The sequence below is a fragment of the Rhineura floridana genome, chromosome 2 (assembly GCF_030035675.1).
Source record: "Rhineura floridana isolate rRhiFlo1 chromosome 2, rRhiFlo1.hap2, whole genome shotgun sequence".
Classification (NCBI taxonomy): domain Eukaryota; kingdom Metazoa; phylum Chordata; class Lepidosauria; order Squamata; family Rhineuridae; genus Rhineura; species Rhineura floridana.
Genome location: NC_084481.1, coordinates 48,911,841 through 48,920,057, shown reverse-complemented (window position 1 = coordinate 48,920,057; position 8,217 = coordinate 48,911,841). Strand labels below are relative to the sequence as shown.

The following is an 8,217-nucleotide window of genomic DNA, read 5'->3' as shown; positions in this document are numbered from 1 at the left end:
AAAGAGCAGTGTTCTTAAATAACACCTTCTCCGAAGATATCTGCCACATACAATTGATTGCAACATCCAGCGAGACTCCATCCTGTCTAAGAAAACCACCTCCATCAAAATGAGGTTTCCAAAAAACTAAATATTCCATTTTGGTAGATTTCCCTCAAGTATCTCCTAACTATCACTTGGCAATCAGAGAGAGCTACTCATTGTTAGCAAACTCTGAATGTCTTGCTATAAGCCATCAACAAGCCTCATGTGTAGCATTTTGCCAGCCTCCTAATTTATGCAAACTATTAGTGAGAACTGTGCTTAAACCACCTATGAGCAATCCTGGATCTCATCCTTATTATTTATTATTTGATTTATATCCCGCCCTTCCTCCCAGCAAGAGCCCAGGGCAGCACCTTGTCACTCCAAATGCTGTATCACCTGTGTGTACCACATGGAAACAACTTTCAAAAGCACCAGGACAGGTAGAACATATTACATCAAACAGAACATCATCTGCAGGTCCAGCAATATAATTTATATCGCCAAATGCAAAAACCAGGATTTAATATGTAGTACGTAGGTACAACTACAACTGACACACATACATTTCAGAAACCACAAACTGGTGATTTTGACTAAAAAAAGTAGAGCAACCAGTTGCAAAACATTTCAGTTGAAAGCCACAGCCTGTTAGACTTATCTGTAACAGCTATAAACATGCCAACAGATCCAACAACATTGACTAAGAAGAAGAACTTCTGGATATACATACAGGACACAATGGCACCACCTGGCCTCAACCTGGAGGACAGTACAAATATTGCTTAGCTTCTGAGAATGAAGCCCCTCTGAGCATTCTGTCCTCAAAGCTCTACAAACTGCCACCTTGGTAACAGCATCATTACTTTTTGTATGTTAGCGGCTGACGAAGGCAGAAACCAAAACAAAACCTTTTTTTTAAATCACAGTTACATGACGTATGCATCTATCTACATATATTTTTTACTTATCAGATTTTTCATGGAAATAGTAAGTCTGGATTAAATGGGGCAATAGTATAGAATGGTATTCTGGTGAAGCCAGCGTCATGTGAACAGTGTGAAAAACTTGCCTGCTTGAGCAGCACTGAGTCTACAGCAGCTACTGCCCATTTTAACTTTTCCAGTGTAGAGTTACTCAGGAGAGTTGTGGACATGTCAAAATGTCAACTTCTTAGCAATCTTCTGCTGCCACTTAGTAAATTAAAGGCAGAAACTCAGGTGCTAGTGGGTCTCTCTGGGGTGCTGGCCCCTTGACAGCTGCCAAAGAATGCTTGCTGCTGCTGCCGGTTCTGGCAGGGAGCCAGGAGGTCAATCCACTGAAATGTAGCATTACTCAGGCAGAACCCCAGCCTGAGTAGGAACCTTTTCAGTGGTGGCTATTGCCCATTGTGACTAGTAGGGCAAAATGCAGGGAGCTCAACGAGCAGGTACAGCCTGAGCCAATGATAGGCTGAGCCAACTAGTTCTAGTTTTTCCCCATCCCTGTTCATGACAAAACAGTATAATGCTGACAACAGGCAATTTATTGGTTTATTTTATTTTAAGAAACCTAGGGTGCCTTATTTTCTGTTATCTAGATAATCCTCTTCGGAAGGGTGAGGCATCCCGGACTTAAAATGTTATTATTCAGCATTCCAACTTGGGCAATTGCTGTACAGTATCAGAGGAGAAACAGAAAAACAATGGACAGACATGGAAGTTAAAATGGTTACAAATACATCCTTCACTGCCCTGCCTTTCAAGACCTTCAAATTGCAAACTGTTAAGGAAATATTGAATCTGTTCACAAGAAATACCCTACAGGTTTGAAAACAATGGTGAAATAAATTGGTGCCACTGATTTCCCTTAGATACCTGTAGCACACCATCAATTTATTCTATACACCCGACAGAGAAATGCAACTGAAATTATGGAAGCCTAAAGGTCTTTATAATTTGTGAGATTTTTATACTAATAATCTTTCCATCACAATAGACCAAATTAAATTTATTGTAAGAGATTTAAAGGCAAACTGGCTACATATTCAACACATACATAGTCTCATTATAAAATACTAAAAGGCATAAAAGGTCTTAATTAACCCTTGATGCTATTTGAAGGCCTTGCTGAACAACATGAGGAAAGGGGGAAAGGTCTTGTTTCATAAATATATGGTATTCTACTAAATATGAATTTTAAATTTATGGACTCCCTCAAAAAAGCATGGGAATTGGATACTGGTTCAGAAATAGATATTAGACTGGAATAGAATTTGAGATACCCATCCATTAAAGTCTGTCTCTAGTTACATATGGGAAAATTCATTAAAGTCACTCCATCACTGGTACCACACACCAGCTCAGTTATCTAGAATAGTCCCTTCTGTGTAACTTTATTTTTGGAGAGGCTGTGATAAATTAGGTACTTATCATTTATGGTGGGATTGTGTTTATGAAAAGCAATATTGGGGATCTGGTTTATACTGAAATGCTCTTGATTCTCCCTGAGAGGATAGAATTATGTCCAACGCTTAGATGCTTCATCTATCTTGTACAAAGACTTAACTATTTAAGTGATATTGACAGCCCAATTAACTATAACTAGTCCATGGAAAACTATTCAGGATCTTTCTCTGGACAGATGGTACCAATCTTTATGGAACATTGCAGTTATGAAAAAAATAACAGCTGAAATTCTCACAAGGACTAGACACTCCAGACTTCTATACGATTTGGTATCCTTTTATTTTTATTACAGCCAGTAATATATATATTACATAGATGACCTTTGGCTCATGTCTAAGATATTGGCAACATTTATAACTACATAGAGTTCTTTTATTTTATTGTTTTTGATCTGTATCTTGGAGGACCCTTAAATGGGATTGCTTGGTAAACTGATGTTTTAATACTCTGGGGAATGTTGCATGCTCATGACATAGCTTTCTTTTCACTGTGTGGTTACTGTAGTTCATTCCTTATGGTTGTATAAGTTTTTAATAATAATAATAATAATAATACCAAAAAAAGAAAGAAAACATCCCACAAAACCATTAACATTAGTTGAGTTGTAATAAAGGTTTTTCTAAGTAGTTTACAATATTTTAATAACATTATTACTTTAAAATATTGTTTGTTGTTTGTAATTGAAAATAATAATCATAGCTTATTAAAGGAACAGAAATGGTGTTGTTTATTCAGTATGTAGGGGGAAGGGAAGAGATTTACTACACAGAAAAATGCTATCTCCTCTGAATAAGTATTTTCTGGCACTGAGTGTTTGGGTATTGTCAAGCACAATTCAGACACCACAGACACAAACACAATATAAGGAGTCAAAATATCACCCACCATACATTGGAAATCTCATTGGGGTACAAAATACACCCCTAAAACCGTTAGTGTGATTTTTTTTAAGTGTGCATATAGGTTAAGGGCAGCAGGCAATATTTCATCACACAAGGTACGTTTACCACATCCTTAACCCATTCAGTCATCCCCATCTGGCAGCTTTAATAAGCCAGGATGCAGAAAGATCTAATGAGCAGGTGGTTGGGCACATCACTGCATCAGGCTGCATTAACTGGAACTGATCCTGCCACACTGGGTTCAATGTTGCGTTGGACACCTTGACTGGCACTGCCACAACAGTAATGTCTAAATTACTGCATTGCTGAGCATCTTTATCCTTGAAGGGTTTAGCCAGCCAGTTACAGTTAGACAACATGTGTTCCAGAGGTTCACCCACTTGGTTAGGAGTAACCAACCTCTGGACCGCATAGAAGAACACTAGGCAGCTCCTTGGGGATGTGATGGAGGCAGCAAAGTAGGACCTCTTCGCTGCCCCCACAGCCACTTGGTAGGCCTGATTATGAGCCTGAACACATGCTCAGTCAGTTCCAGAGCAAGATTCAGATCACTCATGCTCCAGCCCTCACCTGGTCCATTTCATTGACTACAGCTCCTCAGTATACCGATGAGCAAAGCGGGTTCCATCGTACCGGAGAGAGCCCTCAGGAGCATTTGTAAATAGACTTGTAGAAAAATGCTCTGACCATGATAATGGCGTGACATCCACCCCACCTATTTCCAGACCACCCCCTCTCCACAAGGAGCAAATACTAAATTGAGAGTGTACTTTGCTTTTTGCCCTGGACCAATGACTATTTGAGCCAGGCCCATGGTTGCCATGAAGACCATGAACTCCCAAGTTAGACCATGGTGTCCTCAGCATAGATGTTGAAATAACCCAAAACCATCATTCTGGAATTCCTCCAACATGACAATCCGGAAGCTACAGCTAGTGCAAAACGCAGCAGCCAGACTGTTGACGAGGACCAGACGGTCCGCACATATAACACCGGTTCTGGCGCGTTTGCAGTGGCTACCTATTTGTTTCCAGGCTAGATTCAAAGTGCTAGTTTTGACTTATAAAGCCTTACACGGTGCGGGACCACAATACCTCGCGGAACGCCTCTCCCGGTATGAACCTACCCGATCACTACGTTCAACATCAAAGGCCCTCCTCCGAGTTCCGACTCACAGGGAAGCTCGGAGGGTTGTAACAAGATCTAGGGCCTTTTCAGTGGTGGCCCCCAAATTATGGAACAGTCTCCCCGATGAGGTGCGCCTGGCGCCTACACTTCTATCTTTTCAGTGCCAGGTTAAAACCTTTTTATTTTCCCAGGCATTTTAATGTTTTAATGTTTATGTTTAATTTAATCTATTTTATTGTTTTAATATATCAGGTTGTTAAATGCTCAAAATTGTATGTTTTTAGTGATTTTATGTGATTCTGTATTTTATTGTATTGTATTTTATTCCTTGCTGTGAACCGCCCAGAGAGCCATTGGCTGTGGGCGGGATAGAAATTGAATGAAATAATAATAATAATAATAATGACACCTGAGAAAACTTTGGCCAGTTCAGTTAGGCTGTTGAGCAGCAGAGTGAGCAATACACCAACAGCATCCCTAACCTGTCTGCTTGGCCCAACATCAGATGCAGGCTTGCCTGTCCTGCTCCCATACCAAGAGGTTCCCTGGTGATGGATGTGAACTGCTATGGCCTACAGCTTCCCTCCCCACCACCGCTCCAGTCTGGGCTGATGTCACACCAAGTACCTGGGCAGGCAGAGCTGAGTCAGATCTGGCCTGCCTAGCTCCTTCATCCAGGTCTCAGTGATACACATCAGGTCAGCCAGCTCATCTATTATCAAATCATAGATCAGCATGGTTTTATTGTAGACCAACCTGGTATTCAACAGCAGAACACCAGACAGTCAGGGACAGTGGTAGAGCATCCATTAATACTAGGGATAGGAGGGAGCTTGGTAGGGGATACTGGGTGCAAATACTTGTCATTGCCCCTCCAACATCTCCCTCTACTGTACCTACCCATTCCCTTGATCACTGAGATGGGTCATCCAACAACCTCCTCCTCCTCCAAATCCTTCGCCTGAGATACATCCTGTGTATAGAACACTCTGCAAGAAAAAAAAATCCAATACACAATTTAGCATACCACCAGTCCATACAGATCACAATTGTCACCACACATACAGCCCACCATAAATACACCCACCCTCCAGCTAAGAAAACAAAGCAAAACAATAACTCTCTCACACCTGGGGCATATATAGTCATTTTTATACCTCTATCTCAAACCCAGGGGTTACTCTGCAACACCTCAGTTTCTCACACTGGGCACCTCAAAAAGCATAAAACCTATGTATGTCATGCATTCACACTCTCACATACCCTAATATATGCTACACACCATAAACAAATCTGATAGAATGATATAAACACAGGAATGGGGGAGAAACAAACAAAGTGGGGTGGCATCCTCACCTTTGTTACAACCCCAAAGGGATAATCTCCTTTGGTATCATCCCTTCAGGGTCAGCCTGCCAGATGGCAGCCTGCTGCACTGGATGAGCCTCTGCTTTATGGCTCTGCTACTGAGAGTTGTAAACTAGCAACAGCTGCAGAGTCCTCAAGTGCCAGGTTGCTCTCAGCTGCCAGGCTGGTTTGCCTGATGGTAATAGGCTTGTATGATGGTAAATGGCAACTGGAGACAGGTGTAGGGCTAGCAGGAGGAAGCAGGAGACATTTGTAGATGTTTAGAGGTGTTTAAACCTCCATCATCTCTCTCTCCCTCTCTCTCCCCTTCACCTCATTACCATAAGTAGCAGTATCTTGACAATGTGGCCCGCATTCCATGGGACTAATCCCATTGAATTTAGTGGGCTTAGATGCTGTCAATTCTGCCTAAGATTGTAATGTAATTTTTTTTAAAATTTTACACACACACAATTAAATTATCTCCAAGTCCAGCAACAGATCAAAAACATTTTTTTAAAAAAACTATACAAATACTTTTGTTCCTCTAGTTCAGCCTTTCCCAACCAGTGTGCCTCCAGATGTTGCTGGACCACAATTCCCATCTCTCCTGACCATTGGCAATGCTGGCTGAGGCAGATGGGAGTTGTGGTCCAACAACATCTGGAGGTACACTGGTTGGGAAAGGCTGTTCTAGTTGGTGGCAGACGCTGCGGTCCACAGGCCACTGGCAGTTGGATCAAGCTTCCTCTTAGCAATGAGGGTGGCTATTCCTTCTCTGGCTGATTGGGCACTGTCATTTGAGGCTCCAGAGAAAGAACAACAGCTAGTAAAAGAGAAGCATGGATATAAATCAGGGGTGGGGAATGCCTGCCTTTCACATCATCCCCTTCTGTTGTCATTAGAAGCCTTTCTGTTAATCATAATATGCAAGACATGGCATTCCCTATTCCAGGATATTCATTCTGGGAGCAGGAAAATACTACCAGTTGCAGTGACAGCTCACATTTCATCAAGTTTATGAAAGTTCTGAAACAGTCAACCAAGGAATATTCCCTGCAAAAGTGCCTCCAACATTTTAGTGAAGGAGAAATTTGGATTGCCTATCTGGATGGTTGTGATGAATTTAGAAAATCATCCTTCCCTCTTTTGGCAAGCTTTCTCCACTGCACTGTCGTCACCATATGTACCTTGGGTAGACCTCAGCCATAGCAATGCAGATCACAATGAGAATCTGTAATTGTGGCATATTCTAGCAGACACACAAACATTACTACTCCACAAGACATGTGGATTGGCAGAAGCAATGAAACTGGTGCTTTCTTTCTGATAACTGTGGAACCCACTCACATGTGCTCTCCCAATGATGCTGTCTTTATGCAAAGAAACTGATGAAAACTGGTGTCAGTGACCATCACGCTAAATTGTTTCTGGGGACTATGAGTATGTCCCTGAAAATTAGGATGAAAATATTCTTTAATTATGTGTGACAGTTGAAGAGACAGCTTTAGTATTGCTGTATTTTTGGTTGTTCACAGAGGCTCTTCTGCATCCTTTTCAGAAATCCCTTGCACAGGGATGCTATGCATTTTATTTTCATTCTGAAGCACTTTAACAAAAATTCTAATTCTTGTAGTTTAGTTGTTATCATCAATGTATATACATTTTTCTCTAATCAGATGTTGTGACAAGAAGTTTAATTAATCTTACCATATTGTTATATCTCTGAAATAGCTTATGAAAAAGCCCTAAGGGTGAAAACAGTTGGGTTTTATGGACATATATTATGTATTAATTGTTACTTTTAAAGTCTATAAAATTTAGCAGAGAATAAAATACTCTAAATGAGTTGGGTTAGCTATCCTCCAAGAATTCTGAAAGAGGACCTTAATTTCTTATTCATTACCCCACCTGCCACAAAAAAATTTTTAAATCCATATATTTTCCCTGGAATTCTAAATGTAACGGTGGGTGGAGTGGGTTGCCATTGACCTGTAGTAACAATTCATAGACCTTAACACCCTCCACCCCGAAATATTTCTGTGGACACTCTTGGTTACTCGGTCACAGCTTGGCATGCTGATATTGTCTACTTTCCCATTACACCTGCCAATTTTTGATATTCAAAAGCAGGAATATTTAAGTCCCAACACCATTAGTTAAAGAGAGTGGACAAGCCTAGGAGACCAGGGTTCATGTTCTGCCTCTGTCATGTAGTCACCAACAGCCTCAGTCCATCTAGGGTGCTCCAAGCAGCAGTTTATTGTGGACTCAGTAGTGCTCATGCAAGCACGTTTAACTATCTTTCTTGTGTTTTTTCTCCCAGAAAATATGCAAAGTTGATCACTGTATTGTCCCAGTTCCCCAGT

General features: G+C 41.0%; 1 long non-coding RNA gene across 1 annotated transcript; it reads right to left on the bottom strand.

The window, feature by feature from the left end:
- Positions 1-1,586: 1,586 nt before the first annotated feature.
- LOC133376453 (uncharacterized) lies at positions 1,587-5,920 on the bottom strand. The gene is made up of 3 exons (XR_009760481.1): positions 5,858-5,920; positions 5,402-5,490; positions 1,587-1,676 (listed from the first exon to the last, which is right to left on the bottom strand). It is a non-coding gene; the product is annotated as an uncharacterized LOC133376453 (long non-coding RNA).
- Positions 5,921-8,217: the final 2,297 nt, after the last annotated feature.